The 26205-nt window shown below is 34.2% G+C and overlaps 1 long non-coding RNA gene across 12 annotated transcripts; it reads left to right on the top strand.

Moving 5' to 3' along the window:
- Positions 1 to 12503: 12503 nt before the first annotated feature.
- On the top strand, positions 12504 to 25838 carry LOC128983179 (uncharacterized). Of its 12 annotated transcripts, none has more exons than XR_008489802.1 (5): positions 12504 to 12627; positions 15459 to 15644; positions 22094 to 22209; positions 22831 to 22952; positions 25423 to 25838. It is a non-coding gene; the product is annotated as an uncharacterized LOC128983179 (long non-coding RNA). The 12 variants fall into 12 exon arrangements; XR_008489805.1 differs by lacking the exon at positions 12504 to 12627 and adding an exon at positions 12702 to 12717; XR_008489804.1 differs by lacking the exon at positions 12504 to 12627 and adding an exon at positions 12901 to 13130.
- The last annotated feature ends 367 nt before the right edge of the window (positions 25839 to 26205 follow it).

The following is a 26205-nucleotide window of genomic DNA, read 5'->3' as shown; positions in this document are numbered from 1 at the left end:
ATTATAAAGAGGATTATTACCAAAATAATAGGACCTAGGACTTGCAAAGTAGGCTACATAGCCTCTTGTATCAAACCTTGACTTTGCCTATTGCATGATTGTAATGCTGAAGGACAATAAAAACATTCTGATTCTGATTCTTGGTGTTCAATTAGGCCTGTTATGTTATTTTTGGCCTACGTCTAAATTAAGCATTTGAAATAACCAACTTAATAAGTCCAACATTGTTGAATGAAAATCAGTAAAATAAAGTCCAATCTTGTTAAAGATCCCCGAAATTATGTTCCATTAAAAATTACGAAGATAGTTTTTTCTAGGTAGTTGCCCTTACATAATTAAAATGACCGAAAACATAGTTGTGGGCGTACGGATTTTGGCCATAACCTTTATAATAGCTTTAAGTTCTTGTTTATTATATCTTTTACTTGGCCACAAGCCAAGTCCAACTTGGTTATAAGCTCCTTTTTACCGATAATACAATTAGATTTGCGTATGAGCGGTAAATTTAAATTACAGACCGTTCTATAACTTTAGTTTAAAAGGGTTTTCTACTGTGACTATCAGAATCATACTTCATATTCATAGATTCAGATTGTAGAGAAACAACCTTAACCTACATTAATAACAACCTACAACCATAACCAATAACCACGATGTTAACGAATTCGACGCGAATAACGATCAAAATATCGATAGACGATATTTAGAACTACATCGACTTCCCGAATCGATCGAACCAACGATGACGTCACGACTGACTAACAAGGATGGGAAAATCTGCCCACCAAGCCGCAAGCCATCAGAACATGGAATGGGCACACGGAAGGGACTAAGGCTAAAGGTGTAGTGACGTCATATCTCTAGTGGTTAATGTCTTCTCTTGAGGCGACACGATTACCGTAACGAAACGATGTGATTTCTGCGGCGTTCGTGGCATAGTTGGTAGCGTTTCGGTTTGGTGTTCAGGAGGTCCGGGGTTCGTAAACCGCCGGCAGCACTAACTTTTTGTCAACAAATTTTTCATTTCAGCAAGTTTGGTTGGTTAGGTTAGGTTATGACAGTTTAATTTTATAATACTAAATTTTAAAATTAATTTTATAATTAATTAAAAATTATAAGTAATCATTAATTTGGATGTTTATCTTATATGGTTTTTATATTATCAGCAAGTCTGGTTGGTTAGGTTATGTTATGACAGTTTAATTTTAAAAATTAAAAATTAATTTTATAATTTTAAAACAATATTTTATAATTAAAAAGTTAATTTTATAAAAAAAATTAAAAATTAATTTAAATTTTTTCAACTTAGCAGTCCTATCGGCGAACACCAGGCTGAAGTTAGCTGACGATCATCTGACGAATGCTAGGCCATAAAACTGCCAGGACGAAACAATAGGAACACTCGCTGCAACTTACAACAGACCAGCGCTTGGTCCTGGTCCTGTCTCGTTTCTAGTAGACATTGGAAAAGCCTTATATTGCGTGTTACACGATACAACGATGAGATATCTGAATAAATTGTATTTTGTACTATTTATAACGTAACCACATAGGTGGTGACATATAATTAAAATGTGTCAATGATATCAATAAGGATTAGAACCAAAAATTTGCCTTCTAAACATGACGTCTGAAACGCTATAGCGATGAGCTAATTGAATAAATTACAGGTTTCAACTACTTATACAGTAACAACCTAGGTGGTGGCAGACCTAAGAATAAAATATGGCTTTAATAGTTATTGAAGCTAGACCATTAAACAATTAAAAATGATTTCTATAGGTGGAGAGCCTTGGATAATCCCGTGTGAACATTGCGTGTTAAGCGATACAACGATGAGCTAATTGAATAAATCCTAAGTTTCGACCACGTCTACGGCAACAACCTAGGTGGTGGCAGGTCTAAGCTTAAAATATGTCATTTATAGTTATTAAAACTATACTATGAAACAACTAAAAACAATTTCTATAAGTGGAGAGCATTGGATAACTTCTTGTGAACATGGCGTGTTAAGCGATACAACGATGAGCTTACAATGAATAAATCGCTAATTTCGGCGACTTTGCCATTAACCATCGGATTTCCACTAAAAATTCCAAATACACTGTTGGATTTTTCGTCATGGTTGAACTACTACAGAAATAACATAGATAGGGCGATACGTGAGATTCAAATCTTTAAATGGCATTAAAAGGAACTAGAACATGAAACAATATAATTTTGTGTAGACCTTTATACTCTGATAGAATGCGAGTGTTTTTTCGTTACATTAAACTGATTTTTGAGTATGACTTAGTATATAGTTACTTGTAATTTGTATACTTAAACATTATATTTGAATACCTAATACTTATATACTGATTGTTCTTGTTGTCATTGTTGTACCTGAGTGAAAATTTAAAAACGTACGTTTTCATGTCCCTGGCCTTTTACTTCGTAGATACTGGATTTGTAGTTTATTATTATGTGTTTTAATATTTTTTGGGATGGGGGCAACATGTTACACACATTTATTTGGTTTTAAATAGGTTCTAGGTATTTTTTTCGTATTTTTAAAGTCTCGAAATTCACGACCATGACGTGTCCCTAGGGTACATTCTCCAACTTTCACGCTGTTTTTAGACTAATTATTCATGCCAAAATATATAATGCCATATTTTTATGTCATCAATGGTTATTAAACTTACAAAAAAGGAGCATATTATAATTTTATTGTCATTACAAACTGACTACCATGACAAAATAAGTCTGTCCCTCGATTTGGCGTCACGACCATTTGGGAAAAATTTTCAACTTTGGAGCACGACAGTGGCAAGCCTGGCGTCGATGGAGTCAGTTGGTTTTAGAGACTAGTTCGGGGTGTACGTCAGGATTGTAGTGCCGGTCGTTTCGAGTTGAAAGGAGGAATTACAAGATTAATAAAGGAAAGATTGTGTTTTTTGTAATTTTGGTGTGTCCATGACCGTACGTAGTCATTCGATAAAGTAGACATGGTGTTAATTTTTGTTTATAAGATATTTCAATTGCTAGAATAACCTAGAAGTCCACTTTGTATCCTCGAACATGAGGTGCAGGCCTACCGCCAGAACAGAGCCAAATAACACGTAATTTCACGACCATCGCGGGTTTTTTCACGACCAATCCAGCCTTATGGATTATAGTGTGTTTGGTCGTGACAATAACTTTAATATAATTGTAAATAGAACAGTTTAGTTCAATTGAAACACATATTTTTATTATAACTAACAGGATAATTGAAGTATTGTTTAGAAAGATTTAGATTATTCCAGACAATTCACGACCGTTCCGCTTGTCCCTGACCATCACGTTTATGATTTCTATCATAAAAATTTCAAAAATTAACATATCGTCATATTTCAATGTTTTATACACAAAAGAAGCACACCTCTATACAAACATAACGATTTTTTGGGTCTCAGGTAAGTTTTTTCGGAGTTATACAAACTTAAAAAGATTTTATAGGCTTTTTTTTAATTTTTTGAGTTTTTTATTTTTTTCTAGAAAGACCAAATATACAAAAAGCTCAGTGACCTTTTTATTATATAATGGTCATAAAAGTAAATTAGTTTTTAGCAAAATATAGTTATAAAAATAATATTAACTATTTTTAATATTCATTTAAACGTCCGTTATGGTCGTGACAGGATTTTGTGTTTTTCTACTAAAGATGCTCTTTTAAAAAGAAACTACCAAAGATATTGCGTTACCATGGTCATTTTATGAAACTTCAAATGTTAATGAATTAAAAAAAATAATAAAAGTTTTGAAAAAAGGGGAAAAAAATTTGCAAAGTGCTTTTCCTGAAAACGTACGTTTTTAAATTTTCACTCACCTATCAATAAAACCTATCAATAATTTTAGTAGCAGTTGATCGCTGACTATAATGGTTGGGGTAAACGCGTATCGTCCTTCTCGTTGTGTAGACATAAATATTTGGCCACTTAATATAACAACTACCAGGTTTGACTATAATTCACAAACCTAGTAGCTTATACATAAATGGCCCCTCAGTCGAGAGGCGCTGGGTATCTGAAACAGAGTATATATTACAATAATCCGTTAATAACGTAATACATATTATACTCACCTTATTACGTGTGAAATACTGCTTCCACACTAAGGAAAACTCAAAACATTGTAGGTATTTGGTATTTCCTATGAAAACCTAATCGTTACGGGTGTCTCGTAACTACACCAGATTTGAATATTAATACCCCTGCCATACGAAACCTGCAGTTAAGCGAATTTACATTTATTTACTTGGTTGTATATTTTCACAAAAATCTCCTTGAAATTGCCAAAATTCCTTATCTAGTAAAAAAACATTGATTTTTATAAGTATTTACGTACTCTGCTATAAGGAAGGCAATGAAGCATATACTAATTGAAATATTAATTGCTAAAAAGGAACATATTTGGCAAATTTGATGAAAACTTATCACTCAAAAACATGTTACTTAAGTCGATGTATTAATAAGAATAACAACGGTAATTTAGTATGTCAATTAGTTTATATAGGTATATAGTGTTTTTTTAATGTTAGGCGTAAACTCTTTTTTGATATAATAAATTATTAAAACTCTACAACGTAGTATAGAATTCAATTTCAAAATTTCACGTATGGGTCAAAATAGTCACAGTCGGTCAATAATTACCCCAAATACTACAAATGCCTACAGCCAGATCACGTTAGTTCGCGAAATCGTTTGATGAAAGGTATGTCAACACTCCTACTAGAGTTGTCATCGTGATAACGTATATGTAAAGATATATAGAATAGAATTAGTCAACTAATGTCGTGTGAAATAGGTCCCGGATCTTACTATATGAGACCCCTGGTAATAGCTTATTCTATTAATAGAAAATCCGCTAAAACGAGTTGATACAGGCCAATGCTACTACGACGATTATCTCATAAAATAATAATTGAAATTGGAATTGTCTTTAACCGTGTTAAGTAGTTTTAATTTAAATTTTAAGACAACTGTAACTTTGCATTACATTAAATGAGTTATTAGGTACAATGTTGCAAGTTAGTAAATGAAGCCCCAATTAAATATTTACGTTTACTTACCCCTGTACGACGTATCTCAAGTCCTGACGCTTCCCCGCAGGATATCTCTCAAAACCATCAGTCCTTTATTATTGAGGTGAATATCATCTTGCCGCTTGTTATGTCCCATGTGGCTATAAGAAAATAATATAGATGATGAACCTATATGCAATATGGGAAACAAATTATAATGTGTTTACAAGTATGATATTTACTTTAATAAATGAAGCCATTCTAACAATTCTAACAGACGATGGCATATACTGAAATCATTTGTTTAACAAAATCAATTAGCCCATTGAACCAGATTTAACAAAGCAATGCGTATTGGTTAGGCATAGGAATTAAATTAAAACATTTTATTTCACGATACGGTACTTGGTTACAAAAAATACCTAGTCTACACTACTTGTATTATGCTATGAAAATAAAATGCTTGTCATGGTTATGTGAAGAAAAAAATAACAATCTATAAAATGCTATTGCAAAAGATCCAAGAATGCAGATAGGAACGTCAACACTGTTGAAGTGAATAAATATTTACCTTTCGTAGCAGTCCCGGCTGAATTTTCCCCGCAGGTCTACAGAAGTCACGTATTCTGAAATTGTTTCTCTCTTTAGCATAATATACAGTAATTAGTTGTTCTGCCCGTGCTTCGCTACGGGTAGATAATACCTTTATAATACAAAAGAGAATAATGCAGGGATTTAAAATCTATAAGAAACATTAACAACACACTGACCAGGGATCATAGAAGCAAAGCTCAATCGTGAATTGTTTGCTTTTTTTAAATGATCACTTATGTATTACCATCAATATACGGCCTACATAAATAGGCCTACTTATGTTCCGTCATGTATACATTAATGTGAAAATAAACAAACAATTTGTTATTGAAAACAAATGTAACAGCTGACCTCGGAGGGTTAAACATTATGTTATTAAACAATGTTTAATCATCCTAGCAGCTGACATACGTTTAATATGTCACCTTTATAGAAAAAGTAATAGTAATCGAATAGTTATTTCCACCTCATGGCCTAGATACAATAACCATTAATAACGTTTCATCGTTGTATCGCTTAACACGCCATGTTCAGACGCGATTATCCTAGGCTCTCCACCTATAGAAATAATTTTTAATTGTTTCATAGTCTAGTTTTAATCAAAATTAATGACATATTTTAAGCATAGATCTGCCACCACCTAGGTTGTTATCGTAGAAGTGGTCGAAACGTACAACTTATTCTATTAGCACGCCGTCTCATCGTTGTATCGCTTAACACGCCATGTTCAGACGCGATTATCCTAGGCTCTCCACCTATAGAAATAATTTTTAATTGTTTCATAGTCTAGTTTTAATCAATATTAATGACATATTTGAAGCATAATTCTGCCACCACCTAGGTTGTTACCGTAGAAGTGGTCGAAACTTACAATTTATTCTATTAGCAAGCCGTATATCACTTAACACGCCATGTTCAGACGCGATTATCCAAGGCTCTCCACATATAGAAATTATTTATATTTGTATCACAGTCTAGTTTGAATAACCATTAATATCACATTTTAGGCTTAGACCTGCCACCACCTAGGTTGTTATCGTAGAAGTGGTCGAAACGTACAATTTATTCTATTAGCACGCCGTCTTTCACTTAACACAGCATATTCACACGGGATTATCCAAGGCTCTCCACCTATAGAAATCATTTATATTTGTTTAAAAGTCTAGTTTCAATGACCATTAGTAACATATTTTAAGCTTAGATCTACCACCACCTAGTACCACTGTCTCGTTTCAAAACTATTAATACGCACACATTTTAATCTTACATCTGCCCCCTCTCCTTCAAGGATTCTTGTTGGAAAAAATAAATTTCCATATAGCCAGTTCAGGGCCGCCTGGATAGGTTGTGGGTATTAGTTATCTTCATATGAATTCGCAGAACACTTGTCATTGAAACTGGTGAGTTTCAATGAAAAATTAAAGCAGGTATTTTATTGTAAAATAATTTAAAGAATGCATAATAGATAAAAACTGTTGCTAATGTACAATGTACGATATCTATTATTCAGTAAAACATGCAACGAAATTATCACTGAAGTAAATTGCCTTGTTGATTGGCGTGTTTTGAACCCTGGACTTTGTGGACTATTACTAAGAAGTAGAGCATAATTTAATAAAAAAATTATCGTTCTGAACTACAAACAATATATTATATAGTGCCATGTTATTCACACTTATACATTTAAATCTTTATGTACAGGTATTACGGAATGTAATGTGTTATACGTGTAGAGGTTTCATGTTTAAACTATTTCTGCGTAAATGTTATATTAAACACATGTATAAAGCTATTTCTTTAAATGTATATTAGTATGACACTTTAAGATTTAAAATTGAAAATCCAAATTAATGGAAAATAGCAGTCACGAAAGTAGTTCAACAGTTATGTTTTAAAATTAATTTCCAGTCTAGATTCAGAGCTGTTATAATCAATATGATAAATAGGTTATACAACTTTATAAATCCGACATACAGCTCATTTTTTAGGGTCGTTTACATGTTTCGGCTTATATCGGCCATTGTCAAAACGTTGCAGTAGGATAATGAAATCCTGTCATTGTTTTCTACTAAAAGTACATACACAAACACACATACACGGAAGGGACGAAGACATTACGAATAACACTTTAAATAAGCCTATTACGTAAAATACACGGGCAGGACGCACACCTATTAGTCATGCTTTAATAATGCTATAAATGTCGAAGGCATTTCCACGAAGGGCTGGTCTCTCTGGATGTTTTAGTGAAGCATCCCCGGTTTGAATTTTTGGACGCCAAGAGGGCCATGACCTGTCAAAACATCCACAGTCATTTTTGTTTAAGACTACTTAATCATATGAAATATTGCAGAGAGCTCATATAAATTCATATAATAATCATCGGGGACAAGGAAAACTAAGTATAACATAGAAATTGTTATCAGTGTTTTGCAATTTTGTTATAAAATAGAATGTCTGTGAGTAGCCTGTATTTAGTGGATTACTGACCAAGTCAATGGATAAAAGTCTGGGATGGAAGGAAATAACATTATGGATGTGAAAGTTACGCTTTACGTGAAATTCGTTTTAAATAAAGTGAAAACTACTGGATCAAATGAGCGGGATTGTGCAATTTTTCTGATGACGAATGGTTGAATTGCGAGACTGGTGCCTCGCATGTTAGATTTGTCATGACGGATATGAACGACAGTTTCTGTGGAGGTTTTTTTAGTGTTAAATTGAATCGGCGTCCTGTTTTTGCTCATACTGACATTATTTTTATTTAGAATTGAGGGTCAATTCCCGGAATTCCCACAGTGACGATTCGTATGCGTCTCAACAACTGTTGTATATGATTTGTTAATTTCTAATAACAAATGGTTGTGGTATCTGTTATAACATAACAAAGGAGTATAGTTTAATCAATTATCTTTACTTATTTAATACAGTTCCCCATCAGCTCATTATCTATTACAAAACACGTTATCTTAAAAAAAATACGTGTTGATAATGTTGTAATTGTAGTACTGAAATGAGCCACTAAGTTCTGGTTTCTAAAATCCTGTGAAAAAAACGTTGCTAATTTCTTTAGTGTGCAGTTGTGCAGACCTGCAATTCAAGCGTAGAACGTGACATTCTTAGGATTTATTCAATTAGCTCATCGTTGTCTCGCTAACCACGCCATGTTCAGTCGGGATTATCCAAGGCTCTCCACCTATAGAAATCATTTTTAATTTTTTAATGGTCTAGTTCCAATAACTATTAATAACATATTTTACATCTAACATCTGCCACCACCTAGGTTATTGCAATAGAAGTCGTTAAAACTTACGATTTATTCTATTAGCGCACCGTCGCCACCCGTCTATGACTTAACACGCAATGTTCTCACTGAGTTATGCCATCACAACATGTTTAAAATACACTTTCAAAAATGTCAAGACTATAACAATTTTAACATTACATTTTATAAGTTCTTAATTTTTGAAACATAATTTAGTCGGAAGGATGATATCAAATAGATTATTTAGTCGTCTCAATGTGACACGGGGAAACTAGTAATTTACCTCTTGGGTGTTAAGCTCACCGTCTATCACTTAACACGCCCTGTTCAGACGCGATTATCCAAGGCTCTCCACCTATAGAAATCATTTATATTTGTTTCAAAGTCTAGTTTCAATAACCATTAATATCCTAATTTAAGCTTAGACCTGCCACCACCTAGGTTGTTACTGTAGAAGTCGCCGAAACTTATGATTTATTCAATTAGCTCATCGTTGTATCGCTTAACACGCCATGTTCAGACGCGATTATCCAAGGCTCTCCACCAATGGAAATTATTTTTAATTGTTTCATAGTCTAGTTTTAATAACTATTAATGACATATTTTAACCATAGATCTGCCACCACCTAGGTTGTTGCTATAGAAGTGGTCGAAACTTTAGGTTTATTTAATAACTAATCGTTGTATCACTTAACACGCCATGTTCAAAAGGGATTATCCATGGTTCTTCACCTCTAGAAATCAATTTTAATTGTTTCATGGTCTAGTTCCAATAACTATTTAAGACATATTTTAAGCTTAGATCTGCCACCACCTAGGTTGTTGTTGTAGAAGTCGTCGAAACTTCGGACTTATTCAATTAGCTCATCGTTGTATCACTTAACACGTCGTGTTCAGACGGGATTATCCAAGGCTCTCCACCTATATAAATCATTTTTAATTCTTTCATGGTCTAGTTCCAATAACTATTAATAACATATTTTACATCTAACATCTGCCACCACCTAGGTTGTAGCTATAGAAGTCGTTAAAATGTACGATTTATTCTATTAGCGCACTGTCCACCCGTCTATCACTTGACACGAAATGTTCACACGTGGTTTTCCAAGGTTCTCCACATATAGAAATGATTTATAATCGTTTGATGTTTTATTCCTTTACTATTAAAATGGTTTATGTGTTAATAATATTACCCATTTGTTAGTCAATCTCTATACTGTTTTTGAAGTCTTTAGACCTTTTTAAGGGTATAATTTAGTGCATTTGTTCATAGGGCAAATGCCTATTACCGTACTTACGGTACGTGGCACGGTTAAGAACTCGACATAAAACCACAATTCGTTTGAATTGTTGTATATGTGTATACACGTACGTGAACGCAATAACTTGAGTAATCTTTGAGCGACTTTGATAACATTTGGTTTTTGAGATGTAGGTTGGGATACACTTCATTATGAGTTGGCGAACCAGCATGATTGGACCATAAAAGGAGCAGGGGTTTTGATATATATTATCAAAACTCTTGACACTTTCCAGAAAGTTATAATAATAATGTCACACATAATGTAATAATAATCATAATGCAATTTACATACAATAATTATTGTAATACATTTTTTTAACTTATTTACTGGTAGCCAAAAACAATACCCGTATCAACTTAAAATACCAAAATTATGAATGATAAATAATAATTTAGTTAGTTGGGAGCTGTACATTTCTAATTTACGTTCAAGCTAATTTTCAGTTCTGGGTGTATTTCAATAAGGCCATCCACCTTTCCAGGTAAATTCTTACTCATATGTTTTGGGAGTTTAGCGTTCAGCTAAGTGGTATGCATCTCGAGTTGGATGTTTTGAATCTTTACATTCCACTTAGGCTTAGGTCGCATTGCTATTTCTCCTCCCTACCCTACCTGGGACCTGGATTCTTTTGAATACCAAATGTATTTCATCATTTCTAATATAGTTTCTAATATAAATAATAATATGTGAATTATTATGTAGAAGTGAAGTAGTCCTAAACAATTTACATATTTAACACGAAAACATACATCGGTTATACAGATACATACATACAACGTGGTCTAAACGATGAAATTAATAATGTTTAATTTAATCAAAATATAAAATAGCAAACTACATTTTTCCAAATGTATCCTATCCACATGGAGGTCTACTATATTTTGAATTCCGTCCAGTTACCACTCGGCCTGTCATAAATCAAATGGGCAAAAAAACAGGTCGTCAGATGGACCGTCAGCTATCTTCAGCCTGGGACCCTATTTTTGAAATGGTTGACAGTTGAGTCAATCGTCAGCACTCAACTCAACCAACAACATGATTTGGTATTTTTGAAACCCAACAGTTGGGAAGCGAGTTGGGGATCACTAGTTGAGAGACTCGTGGTGGAAATGTAGAGCATACGACCGTCAAAAATTCAGATGACGTCATTTTGAGCCAATCACAATCCAGAGTTCTTGCGGACTTCGATTTAACCTCTTCTTACTCTAAAATCTGGCAGCTAATCTCAATCTGCCATATTTCGAGACACTGAGGTAAACTGTCAACTCCGTTCTTGAGAGATTGAGATTGAGGTTATGTCTTGCTTAATCTTAGTGATTGCAAAGTACCTTAACTTAAGTAATTAACTAAAGTAAACTAAATAAAGTAATAAACTTAAGTATAAAAAATAAAATTTACTATGGATGTTTGTTTTAGGGTGTAGCTAATTAAAAGTTTAGGCATAGGCTGCACTTTACTTTAGGTCCTACACTCATCCTAAATACATTATTATTTGCTTTCTTCGTCTCTATTTCGGAACACATCACCTTATTTTAGTTTCCTTCATCGGGTTGTTTTATAATATTTTTAATTGTTTTTTATTTAGGTTAAAGCGGCTATTTGCCATTGCACTGAAAGCATATCGTAACTTAAATTAATTTGATCCCTTTATTAGGCGAATGGTATTCAAACAAACTATGATATTGTTTCTCTCTACCACAATCCTTAATAAATCATAGGTCTAATAACAATTAATTATCTTATAATAAGTTCAATTAGTATGTCTAGTCTATTTCAAACATTCCAACAAGAATAAAACCCTTGATTAAATAGTCTAGTATTGACACAGTAAATAAAATTAAAATGCGATTATTCTACAGAAAACAATCGCATAATTGGGTGCTAATACATTGACAACAAATACATAACCTCTAAATCGCAATTAGTAAATTAAAGCAATAACAAAACAATATGGCGTCGTCTCAAAAAGAGTAATTTTTTGCCGAAAGAGAGGAAGAAGAAAGTGCAGTCAACCTCCACTCAACAGCTCGATAGGTGTTGAGTAGTTTTGGTTGTATAAGTCCACCGTCAACCGTTTCAAAAATACGAAACGATTGGAAATAGAATGACTCGACACTCAACTCAACAGTCAACCATTTCAAAAATAGGGCCCCTGGTTCGGCGAACGCTGACACTACAAGATATGTTAGCCTTAGTCCCTCCCGTGTGCCCCACCGATCATAACATAGCCATCATAACCATTTGTTTCGTGTTCGTGTTGGTTTTTTTGTTTTTGTTTACAATTTACAAAAGTTATGTTGTATTTGTTGTAGCTGAGTTGACGTTGACAGGATAGTTCATAGTTCACTTCATCTTCTCCACGGTCATCAAGATCGGGGAATCGTCAGAATTTTCTTTCTTCATGCTGTAGGCCTGCTGTGAGCATTTTTTTTAGGGCCTATTTAGGAAGTTATGGCTGTTTTATCTATGGTTATGGTCATTATAAAATTCATTTAGGTTGAAATATGGTTTGTTTTGAAGATATTTTTTTAGTGATTTAATAAAACTTTTAGTGTCAGTTATTGATTTTAGATTGTTTGGTAGAAGATTAAAAAGCCTAGTTCCCATGAAATGTGGGGTTGAGCTAGTTTTTTGGAGCCTATGTTGTTCTAGGTTTAGGTTTGTTTTGTTTCTCAGATTATATTTGTGGCATTCGTATCTAAGAGTGTTTGGTTTGTTTTTTATAAACTTTATTGCTTCAAGGATATAGGTGGAGGTGATGGTGAGGATTTGTTTTTTTGGGAAAAAGTGGTCTTGGTAGTGTGCTTCTTCTATAATTCCCAAAGCCTTTTGTTGCAGTATTACATTACAAGTTTCTTTAATGATGTCTGATCTGTGGATCCCCAGGCTATTATTCCAAAATTTATGTGAGCTGCAAAAAGTGCGTGATATGCTGTTATTGTTATCGATTTGTTTGTAATTTTCCGTATTCTTCTCAGTGCAAAAAGGGCTGAAGACAGTTTTTTATGCAAGTTGTCTATATGCTTGTGCCAGTTTAGGTTCTTATCAATTGTAATTCCTAGGAATTTTGCATTGTCGGTTATGTTTTGCTGCGTGAGGTTTTCTTCTTCTTGCTGTCTGTTTGTAGTTGTGAATTTTATGTGTATAGTTTTCTTCTTATTTATAGTTAGGTTCAATTCAAGTTGTCACAGATTTCTGTTGATAGTTGTAGGGTTTCTTCAATTTTTTGGGGCGTTTCTTCTGATTTAGTTGTCGGAGTGTAGTTTTGGTGTCATCAGCGAACATTATGCATGTATAATCTGGGGGTAAGTTGTCTGGAAAACTGTTTATATAAGCAAGAAAAAGTAGAGGCCCGAGTATGGAGCCTTGTGGCTATATGGTCTTTTGTAGTTCTGATCTAGTTTTAATTTGGTAGTTATTTTTGTAGTGTTCTATTTCAACGGTTTGGCTTCTGTTATCAAGGTAGTTTTGTATCCATTTTATGGCATTTCCAGTGATGTTCATGTCTTCTAGTTTTGTGACGAGAAGCTTCCGATCTAGGCTGTCAAAAGCCTTTTGTAGGTCCAGGAAAGTTGCTGTGGCTTGCTTCTTGTCTTCCCATAAGTTAGTAATTGTTTCGCATAGTTGGGCTAGGGCTGTATTTATCGACTTTCCCTGTCTGAATCCGTGTTGGTTTGGAGATATTAATTTTGTGTTTTCGAGAAAATGTATCCGTTGCATATTTATTGTTTTTTCTAGATATTTTGAGAAGGTTGGTAGTAGCGATATTGGTCTGTTGTTTTCTATGAGCTGTGTTTCTCCTTTTTTGAATTTAGGATACACTATGGATATCTTCATTAGTTCTGGGACAGTGGATTGCTCAATTGAGGCGTTTATGATGTGTAAAAGGGGTTCTAGAAGTTCATTTTGACAGAATTTAATTATTTTATTTGAAATGTTGTCTATTCCTGATGAGTTCTTGGCTGGGAAACTGTTAAAAATCCAAATCAACTCACTTTTTGTTATTTTAGTGAAGTGCTCCAGTTTAGCTTTTGTTTGGTGTAAGCCTGTTTGTGGGTCCGGTCGGTTAGGCTTGCAATTTGTATCTTCATTTTTACTTAGGCCTGGTGGATTTGTAGGTGCTCCTATTTTTATGAAATAGTTGTTGAAATGTTGGCTTAGATTGTTTGGGTCTGTCTCGATATTGTTGGTTATTTTCAACGTAATATTCTGGTTTGAAATTTTAGGCGCTTTCCTTTCTTTATTTATTACCCTCCAAATCTCTTTATTTTTATTTTTGGATTGTTTTATATGTTCTATTGTATGTAGTGCCTTTTGGTCTCTTACATGTTTGTCGTAGGTAGCCTTTAGTCTTGTAAATGTTTGTTTATCTTCTAGTGAGTCTGTGAGTAGGAATTTGCTGTGTGCGGCTGCAGCTGCATTTTTCAACTGTATGGTTTTGTAGTCCCAAAATGGGTTCTTAGGTTTAATGTTATAGGCCTAGGTCTTATATGTTCTAGGCATTGTCGAGTCCATTTCTTTTATTATAATTTCCAGGAAGTTTTTGTATTTTTCATCAACGGTTTCCGCTTGGTAAACATTTTCCCAATTTTGCTCACTTAGATTTCTCTTTAGTTTGATGAGGTTGTTGTCCGTCGTAGGTTGTATTATTTTCTTCAGCGGTGCTGTTTCGTTTAGGGCGCGATTTAGCATTGTACAGCTAATTCCGTGATGGTCTGAGATCACATTCTTGTGTGTTTGTATTTTCATGGTTTTGGGGTCCAGGTTTGTGATACATGTGTCTAGGCTGCTGATTGAGTTTCTGGTTAATCTGGTGTGTGGTATATCTATTATTTTGAGGTTGTGTTCCAAAAAGAATCGTTCAAACACTTGGAAATTATGGTCCAGTTTCTGTCTGATGTTCACATTAGTGTCGCCCATCAAGATTATATCTTTTTTGTTTCCAGTAAAAATGCACAGTAGTTTGTCTAAGTTGGCTAGAAATTTGTCTAGGTCTTGGTTAGGGGATCTGTATGCTCCTATTATTATTAAATTATGCTTTTTTATCTCAAAGGCTGCTATTTCAGATATGAGCTCCTCGTTTATATCGGTTGTGTTTATCTGTTTTAAGTTTTTTGAGAGGTTTTCCTTTGCGTAGATGGCAATCCCACCCCATTTATGTTTAGTTCTTGAAAAACTGCATATTAGCATGTATCCTTCAATTTGAGTTTGTTGAAGCATTTGACATTCCATGTTCGGTGATGATCAGTATTTGATAAGACATCAAGTTCAAGTTGACTAGTTGAGTGAGACAAAGATAGATAAAGAAATCGTTTAGTGAGTTAGAGATACTAACCTGTGGTTGACTAGTGACTATTTTAAGCCATACTTACCCCAATTAATTGTTTTGTAAATGTGACTAACCTCCAACAAACATGGTCTAATTAACAACAAGGTGAGTGTTTTGTTTTCCCATTTCAAACCAATCTCGTCCTAAATTAGCCCACATTTTAGCGAATTTCCCATGTAGGAAATAAACTACAGTAGAACCTCTTTAATCTGTGCTCATTGGGACCGGGGGGGGGGGGGGGGTTCGGATTATTGAATAGTTCGGACTACAGAATATATTGTTGTTTTACATAACAAGTACCTGGTGACTGAGCTTTGCTCGGGGAAAATCATTAGTTTACTCTGAAAGCAGTCTTAGTATTGCAGATACATGAATCCATTCCCCACACTCTGCACTGCTAGCTTTACTAATTCTTTCACCATTTCCTGTGTCATGGACATGTTTCATGTTTCCATCCCTTCTCATAGCATTTCAGTATTGCTGATACATTATTCTAACTGCTACAAACTGTTTCCAGTTACCACACTCCACACTGCTCGCCTTTTTTACTTCCTTCCACCCCTTCCTAAGTCGCGGACCTGTTTCCCTCCCATCCCATGGCATTTTAGGAATGCAGGTACCTTGATATAACTTAATCGTCATAAACGGTTCCTACACTCCGGATAGCTCACCTTGACTACTTCCTTCACCACTTCCTACGTCTCGGACCTGTTTTCCTCCCTTCCTGTAGCATTTTTGGATTGCATATACCTTAATCTAATCGTCATAAAAAGTTCCCACACTCCTGACTGCTCACCTTGACTACTTCCTTCATCACTTCCTACGTCGCGGACCTGTTTCCTTCCCTTCCCATAGCATTTAAGGATTGCAGATACCGTAATCTAATCGTCATAAACAGATTCCACACTCCATACTGCTACCCTTGACTACAATGTATCGAGTACTTAATCTTGAGTATAATCTTTGCTCAATAGTAACAACTGATGTTTTTCCTTTTGTCCTGTATTTTTAATTTGCTAGTAGGCCTATACTGTGGATAGGCAACTTACAAGTCTTTTGTTTACTTTTTCCTTGTTATTTAATTGAAACCAACATGGTTACTTAGCAACCCATAAGACTAATGTTAAAAAAATGTGATTTTCAGTTTCATTTTTCTACGTAATTAGATTTTTGTTGGCAGTTTTTAACTGCAGTAAACTCGTTTTTAGGCCAGAAATAAACTACTTACACCATTTGAAGAAAATCGTCGGAGCCGTTTTCAAGATCTTTGTGCAAACATACATACACATACACACATACATACATACAAGCAAACATTGCTTGTATTAGAGTATAGGATAGATAAAACATGGCTAAATTGGCTCTTAACTGTTAGGTAAAGGAAAAGTAAAAAAATGCTTTATAAAGTAAAATGCAGTGATTATTTAATACAGTAGTAAACATAGTGAATAAATAGTACTGTACATTACAATAGAAACAATTACTGTGCTTACATATACAATAAAGAACTACTGTAGGCCTACTGTATATGGAGTACAGTTCAATGAGGTGTTCGGATTACGGGGGTTTGGATAAAAGAGGTTCTACTGTATTACCGTAGGTCTCATGGTAAGACCTGGACCGATTTACTTTTAGCGAATTTCCCATAAACAGGGAATAAGATTAAGACCTGGACCCGGCACCAATTTCATTTTTTGGATATTGTGTCTGCACGAATCTTTTTAAAAAACTACTCCTTTACCTTTTTCTGTAATTTTTTTACAGACAACAAATTAGTAGCAAGTTCTGGTAACTTAACAGTAACTTTATTAGAATTTTCTATATAAAGCAGTTCAATATCACCAACACAATTACTTGTAAGTTTTGCATTATTGGTCACCAAAACTTCCTTCTTTTCAAACTTACCATTTTCCACCATTTGATTACTCATATGAGTTGTACAACCTGAATCAATTACCCAGCAATCATTATGATCAACTTTGGATTCATAAGATTTTATGTTTTCAGTATGGAAAACAGTTGTAAGCAACACATTGTCATTTTCTTTGTGTTTCCCAACATAATTTGCCTTAGATCTGTGCCGAGAGTTATTGCCAAGATTAGGACAGTTAGGCTTAATATGTCCAGGTGGATTACAAAGATGGCAAATAATTTTCTTCTGTGGTCTAAACTTACCTTTTGAAATTTTTAACTTCTCAATTTTCTTGGCATAAGAATGTTTAGTTGCCAAAGCAACAATATCGACACAAATTTGACGCTTCGGGCATCTATAAAATCAATTATAACGATTGTGATAGCTTCTACATTGGACAGACAGTGAACTTCGTTAACCGCTTCAAAAACCACAAATCTGCGTGGAGGAACAACAAACCAGAAAGATCAAATGTTGCACAACACCTGTTACAAAATGGCCACTCATCAGGAAAAATGGAGGATAGTCTATGTATTTTAAAGAATTGTAAGAAAGGATATGTAATGAATGCTTGGAAAGAATTTTATATTTATAAGGAAAAATGTAATAAACGGTATCAGCATTCTGACTCATACTTTCTCCCATAAGTTTGCCAACAACCTTTACCATGTCTAAGCGGTGAGAGTAAATATACGGAAATGAGATTTGTACGATTTTGTTCAGAATTTAAAGGACTATAACATACTAAATTTTTATCAAAATCATTCGGGCCATTTTTGGGGAAATCAGATTTTTTTGTTATTTTATGGGGGTTTTATAGGAAAATAACATAATTTACAATATCTTTTGAACCGTAATGTTTACAGAAATGGGATTTGTACCATTTTGTTCAGAATATAAAGGACTATAACATACTAAATTTTTATCAAAACCGTTCGGGCCATTTTTGGGAAAATCTTATTTTTCCGTTATTTTATGGGGTTATATGGGAAAATCCCCATTAAAAATCAAAATTTAAAAAAAAACTATCAAAATTGTAAGGACCATAACATACTATGTTAAACCAAAACCGGATTTTTTTAATCCTATTTTTTGTTATTTTATGGGGTTTTTGTGGGAAAATAACATATTTTACAATAACTTTTGAACCGTAATTTTTACAGAAATGGGATTTGATCCGTTTTGTTCAGAATTTAAAGGGCTACAACATACTCAATTTTTATCAAAATCGTTCAGGCCATTTTTGAGAAAATCAGATTTTTCCGGTTTTTATGGGTTTTTATGTGAAAATCCCCATTAAAAACCAAAATTTCAAAAAAATTAAATAAATGCCTGGAGATACCATGGATTAAAACCTACATACCAAATTACATCGAAATCGGACCACAGGTGTAGTCCCTAGCTCTGTACACATCCAGACACACATACACACACACACACACACACACACACACAGACACACAGACATCACTTCGAAAACCACTTTTTTGTGTCCAGGGGGACCCAAAACTAATATATCCACTCAAAACTCAAACTCGAAAATTTTTTCGAAAACAATAGGCCCTACTTTCTTCATATACTATGGTATAGCCCCCTATACCATAGTATATGGTAATATATTATAATAAGTATATGGTACTAGCTGTACCCGCGGGCTTTGCCCCGTTTAACTTCTTAATTTTCAAGATGATCTCGTTCGCATGGCTCAATCACGTCCTGGTTGAAGTTCATTCGCTACGCTCACTCACCTTTACGGTTGGAGCTCGTTTGCTGCGCTCACTTGCCTTCAGGTTAGCTCGTTCGCTACGCTAACTCGTCTCCAGGTTGAAGTTCGTTCGCTACGCTCACTCACCTTTTGGTTGCAAATTAGCTGTTGTCATAAATTAAAATAAATAATAGTGCTGCACCCTGTTGGTAATCATTGTAACTTTAATGCAATTGAACATCATAGAACAGAACCAACTTGTTTAATTGAAACAGCTGTTAAGATTCATTAATTCCTTTTAAATATGAAAAATCATAAGGCTTACATGGGAAACTCCAGAGCCACTGGGGCGGAGCCCGAGAGTCCGATCAGAATAAAAACAACTTAGTTTTCCTATTTAATGCCTAAAGAATCAATGTACCAAATTTCAGCCTCCTAGGTAAATGGGAAGTGGGAGAATTAGTGATGAGTGAGTCAGTGAGGGCTTTGCCTTTTATAAGTATAGGTTACACATCTACGATAGCCATAATGTTCTACAACTTCACATAAACAATAGAGAAAAATAAATTATCAACAATTCGCAAAATATCACAAATTATTCATGAAATGAAAAACATAAACATAACTGTAAACAATCCTACTTTGACAATTCTCATTGTGAATCACAGTTTTTTGTTGCTGCTTAGTTCAAATTATCTGTTTTCATAAGTGCAAAAAAATATAGTGCTGCACCCTGTTGGTAAATCTTATAACTTTTTGATGCTTTTCCATATCATAGAACCAACTATTTTAGTTGAAACAGCTGACTAAACTCTTTAATTCCCTTTAAATATGAATACTCATAATATTAACATGGGGAATTACAGAGCCACTGGGGTGGAGCCCGAAAGGATTTTTGAGATAAGAATATGCCTATATGTTAATCGGGAATGTAAGCTATCATCATGCCAAATTTCAGCCTAATCCGTCCAGTGGTTTATGCGTGATTGAACTTCAAACACACAAACAAACACACAAACTTTCACATTTATAATATTAGTAAGATATACTTTCTCCACGCCGGAAAGTAAAAATAGAAATAAGTTGATTAATGAACAAGTAAATTTTGATTCCAGTTGTACCTACTTATAAAAATGTATTGGTGGGTGCTTCCGGTAGCCAATAGCGTATAAGTAGGGACGCCATTCAAGATTCTTGTCATTCGCCTATTGGTCCAATCAAAATCGATCACCACTTACCACCTTTTAGCGAATTTCCCTATAAGGAAGAAGCTACAGTATTACCATAGGTGGCACGGTAAGACCTAGGCCCGAGACCGATTTACTTTTTCATTTTGATGTCCCCAGAGGCCAAAAACACCATTCGCTCAAATTTTTATATATGTATATATATATATATACTAGCTGACCCGGCGAACTTCGTATCGCCTAAGTTATAGGTTTCCCCTAAGACAGACCGATGGAAAGAAAGTACCATTACGTTTAATTTTCAAGATGATCTCGTTCGCATCGCTCAATCACGTCCTGGTTGAAGTTCGTTCGCTACGCTCACTCACCTTTGGATTGGAGCTCGTTCGCTACGCTCACTCACCTTTAGGTTGGAGCTCGTTCGCTGCGCTCACTTGCCTTCAGGTTAGCTCGTTCGCTACGCTAACTCGCCTCCAGGTTGAAGTTCGTTCGCTACGCTCACTCACCTTTTGGTTGCAAATTAGCTGTTGTCATAAATGTAAAAGAAATAATAGTGCTGCACCCTGTTGGTAATCCTTGTAACTTTAATGCTATTGAACATCATAGAACAGAACCAACTTGTTTAATTGAAACAGCTGTTAAGATTCATTAATTCCATTTCTCATAAGGTTAACATGGGAAACTCCAGAGCCACTGGGGCGGAGCCCTTTTAAGAATTTCGAAACGGGAAATAGTTTACGTCCGATTCGCATACCTACAGAATTTACACACCAAATTTCAGAACGATCGGTGAAGTCGTTCCGGAGGAGTTTGTAGACAAACACTGTGACACGAGAATTTTATATATTAGAAGATATATATATATATACACGTCCGTGAATGCGATAACTTGAGTAATTTTTGTCCGATTTTGATGAAATTTTGTTTAAAGGTGTAAGGAGGGATAAACTTGAACGAGTTCGCGAACCAGCATGATGGGAACGGGGTTTTATGGGGTGAAAAATTGTTTTTCTCATTTTTGACCCTCAAAACACAAAATTTCCCAATTTCTCTCCAGACCTTTTTAAAGAGCTTAAAAAAATTATTTTGTATATCAAAGTGTTTTTGTACAATTATTATTGGTAATGGAGAAAATTCAAAAAATTGTAAATTTAAAATTCTCATGTTATTCTTTTGGAGAATATTGTAAAATGTTGTAGTTTGCTTGTTTATTGATATATTTTGATAAAACTTGGCAAATTTATTTATTGCATACTAGGCCTAAGCTATTAATATTTTACTAATACTAAAAACCCCACTTTAACAGTTTCCTTGTAGCAGCAAACATAGGTACTCGTACCTTATGTTATTTAAATACTGTAGATTTAATTGAAAATCAATTCCAACAAATGGAAATTAGCTTAGTCGGCAGGTTTGCTGCGGCGGGGGTATTTTGTATACAGTATTTATAGTCTTGTGAGTAACAGTATAAGCGTAAATATATGTTTTAAGTGTAATAAGACGTTTCTTTGTAATAACACGTACGTTGCTGATCAAGAAGTAATTTAAGAAACTAATTTTACCCTAAACAAAACATGACTCTACAGTAGACCGGACAGAACTAACAGGAAAATTGGCTTCAGCTGTTCCATGTGGATGGGAAATCTACTAAGGAGTATGTTTTATCTATGATATAACCCAGCAAGACAAAGACTAACTATTTAACTTCAAAATGGCTAAACATATTTTGTTTAATCTTTTTATTTTCCAGCTTCGACATAGTTAATAAGAATCTATTGTATGCCATTACAACAACAAAAAATGAATAGTGATGAGGAGGAAGTATCAAATCAGTCAATTAATAAAATGAAGAAATCATTACATTCTGTAAGTTTTAGGTCCTAAATTACCTAGCCTATGTTGATAGTCTCATACTTTAGAAAAAAGTGGGATGGATAGAAATTCAAAACTTAAAACCCTGAACCTTTAATTATAATATTAAATCTCGGTTCCCCGAGAGATAATCATTTTTTTCCATAAGGTGCATAATTATTTAGTACACATTTGGCCATAGCCGGTGACATGGATGTGCCATGGGTGACATGGGTGTGTGTGGTGGCATGGTCATGTTTAAAGGGAAGAGTATTTATTTGGGATATGGAATACTATGTGTTCAGGGTTCCTCTTCTGGGGATTTTTCAAATTCTAGATGTAAAATTGCTTTTTAATTTTTCCTTCTTTTTGCTACCACTTATTTTTTACTAGTAGTTTTTTTGGTTTAGAAAAGTTGTGCCAGCTGGTCATTGAACCAAAATTATTCACGCTAGTGTTCACCCCACACACAGATTCTGATAGTAACAGATTACAAACAAAATCGTAACAGATTTTGCATTTTCAATCTAATTCTATATCAATTCAGCAATATCTCACCAATTCTCATGAAACCATTTTTGTAACTAAAAAAATTGTGTAGTCATTTTTACAAACTGGACATTAATTATTTTCCAGCAAGGATATCGTGAAGGTTTAGCCTCAGGAAGAGAAATGAAATTTCAACACGGATTCGATGAAGGTTTTGCTAAAGGTTTTCATGCTGGATATGCTTTAGGATTACACAATGGACTTTTGAGGTACAAAAATACTTAAGTATAATACATTTAAATTACCGTAGTTATGATTGAAACATGTTTAACACAACTCTATAGATTCAAACAGAATTTAGCTCATTTAGTTTTCTATCCTGAATCATTTAATAAGTTAGGTACAAATGTTATTCTGTATTTATTTTGGAGTTACACTTTATATTATCCACTGACCATGCTAATGTAAAGATTTGCTTGTTAACTACTTTTTAGCAAATTTCCCTTTAGGGAAGTAGCTATTACCGTAGGTGGCACGGTAAGACCTGGACACGGGACCGATATACTTTTTCATTTTGATGTCCCTAGAGGCCAAAAACACTATTCGTTCAAATTTTATATATTATGTATATATATATAAAACACGTCTATGAATTTGAGTAATTTTTGCAGATTTTGATGAAATTTAGCTTAAAGATGTAGGGCAAGATAAATTGGATGAGTTGATGAACCAGCATGAACAGACCATGGAAGCGGGGCTTTATGTGGGGTTTTATGGGGTAAAAATTGGTTTTTCTAATTTTTCGCCCTCAAAACACAAAATTTCCCAATTTCTCTTCAAACCATTTTAAAGAACTTAAAAAAATAATTTAGTATTATTTTGAAGTGTTTTTGTGCGGTTATTGGTTTCGGATAAAAAAAAAATGTTTAATTTAAAATTCCTATGTTATTCTTATGGAGAATAAGTAAATTATTGTAGTTTGCTTATTAGCGAATTTCCCTATAGGGAAGTAGCTATTACGGCCGTAGGTGGCACGGTAAGACCTAGGCCCAGGACCGATTTACTTTTTCATTATGATGTCCCCAGAGGCCAAAAACACCATTCGTTCAAATTTTTACATATATATATATATATATGTGTGTGTGTGTGTGTGTGTGTGTGTGTGTGTGTGTCCGTGAATGCGATGACTCGAGTAATTTCTTTCCGATTTTGATGAAATGTGGTTTAAAGGTGATATATTTTGATTGAACTTGGAAAATTTATTTATTTTATACTAAGCTATTAATATTTTACTAAAAAACACACTTTATTAGTTTCCTTGAGGCAGCAAACCTAGGGACTCTTTAAAGCTAATGTTATTTAAATAGATTAAATTGAAAATCAATTTAGACAAATGGAAATTTGTCGGCAGGGGTATTTTTGTATGTAAGTTATGTTGATCAATACCTGGACAATTTAATTATTTTATATTTTTACTTCGCTTAATATTTCATTAAAAACACTATCCCCCCAGCATCAAACCTAGGTACCCATTAAATGTATGTTATTTAACTGGATGACTTAAGTGAAAATTAAATCACGCAAATGGAAGTTCATTTAGTCTCCAGGTTTGCTGCGGCGGGGGTATATTTTAGTAATAATTAGCCAAATAATAAGGCCCTGTCCTAACTTTATCATCTTAATGCCAAAGTGATGGTGCTTTTGCACTAAGTCCTAACAAAAAGAAGCCATTTCCTGATGATTAGTTTTGTTACTAAATGAAAATTTGATTATAGAATGTAAAAATCAAGAGTTGTTATGAAAATACTTGAAAACAAAATTGTTTCTTCGTTTGTCCACTCATCACAATTAATTGCACTACTCTGTGTCACTGGAGACAAGACGATTGAAGACGAGTATTAACTGACACTAGTTCGTTTGTGCTCTGTGCACGCCTTTGCTCGTTTTCTTTGACTCATCCCAAAAACCGACAAAAAACAGAGAGCAGGTAAGCACGAATCATGGCGAGGCAAACTGTCCCGAGCATACACGAGCACACTATCGTGCTCGCCTATATTCGGCGATAGTGTACTGCTAGCATAATATAAAATCAGTACAGTAGAACTCCGATTATCCGAATCAATTGGGACCAGACCCCATTCGGATAATCCAAAATTCAGATAATCAGAGTTTTACAGGAATTCTGGGAATTTCCAAGAAAATCCTCATTTTCGGTACTAAATGAACTTTTAGTTAATAATAAATGAAATCAGAACATTTTTACAGTTTACAATGCTCTTAGCACAAGTGTTCTATACATGTTCTTAAGTTAATAGTGTTCCATCAAAGTCCAAAATTACACACTGGCTAAATTTGTTTAATAACAATTCTTTGATATTTTGCGAAACTTATTATTACTGTAGCTTTACGTTATTAAAATTGTTGAAATAAGCGATTCGGATAATCGGCGATTCGGTTAATTGGAGTTTGGTTAATTGGAGTTCTACTGTATTGCAATGTCGCTTAGTGTCGCTCTGTACACACATGCTGCCCTATTCTATTTTTATCTATCCCGACCGGCTTAAGATGACTCATAGAAGGGAAACTGACCTCAGAAATGCACGTTTTGACTAGCCCCCCCTCTTCCACTCACCTCCTTTCTCTTACGGAAGTTGGTTAACATTTAGGAGATTTATTGAATGTCTTAACCTTACGAATCAAAATTTTGTAAACATGTGTAGTAAATGTTTTATATTTCAGTTGCCTTAAATCGGATTTGAGCACAATCAAACAAGCAATCAAAAATCAACTTTCTACCATAGATCAAGTGGATAAAGCAAGCAGAGGACTTTGTGTTATCTGTTCACAAGAAAAAGAATTCAGTCTAAATAGTGATTGCAGTGAAAGTCAACTTGAAATGCAGCAAATAACAGAAATCAAACAACTTCAAGGAACAATTATTTGTGAAAGAATAAATCAAATGTTAACAAAAGATTATTCTTCTATTTTAAAATCTAATAGATTGGATGGTTTGTTAACATCACTTTAATTCTGTAAAGACTGCTCCTAAAATCTCATTGTTTAAAATATAAATTTAATGCTGCAACTCTAGGATTTCATTTTGTTTCATCCATCATTATAAAAATGTAATCCTGGATTACAAATTCTTCACAAATGTTTTCTTATAAGATAAAAGTGAAGTAAACATGTAACAAACTTGTGTCAATTTTAACTAAACTTGCTGTTATGTCATATTTCATTGTTTAACCCTTTTACCGCCACTGACGCATGCGAGATGGCGCGCGAGGTCCGCCGAGCGCCTAGTCAGCTGACTGACTGAAGGTCGCTGACCCGCCGGCTGGTTCATTGTTTGAGAAGCGCCACAACGAAATCCACTAATTTGTTGTCTTTTGTTCAAACGATCATAACTCGGCTTAGATTATAGCTAGATCTTTACTTTTTGTTTTGTTTTGTACGATTGTACGTCTTTAGTTTATCTACAAGGTAATGCATAAATAAAAAAGTTTTACTAGTTTTTAAATA

The sequence above is a fragment of the Macrosteles quadrilineatus genome, unplaced genomic scaffold (genome assembly GCF_028750875.1).
Source record: "Macrosteles quadrilineatus isolate MER2022 unplaced genomic scaffold, UCM_ALF_1.0 Scaffold_1__1_contigs__length_201487025, whole genome shotgun sequence".
NCBI classification, from domain to species: Eukaryota; Metazoa; Arthropoda; class Insecta; order Hemiptera; family Cicadellidae; genus Macrosteles; species Macrosteles quadrilineatus.
The sequence above is the reverse complement of the archived record's forward strand: the minus strand, read 5'-3'. Positions and strand labels throughout refer to the sequence as shown.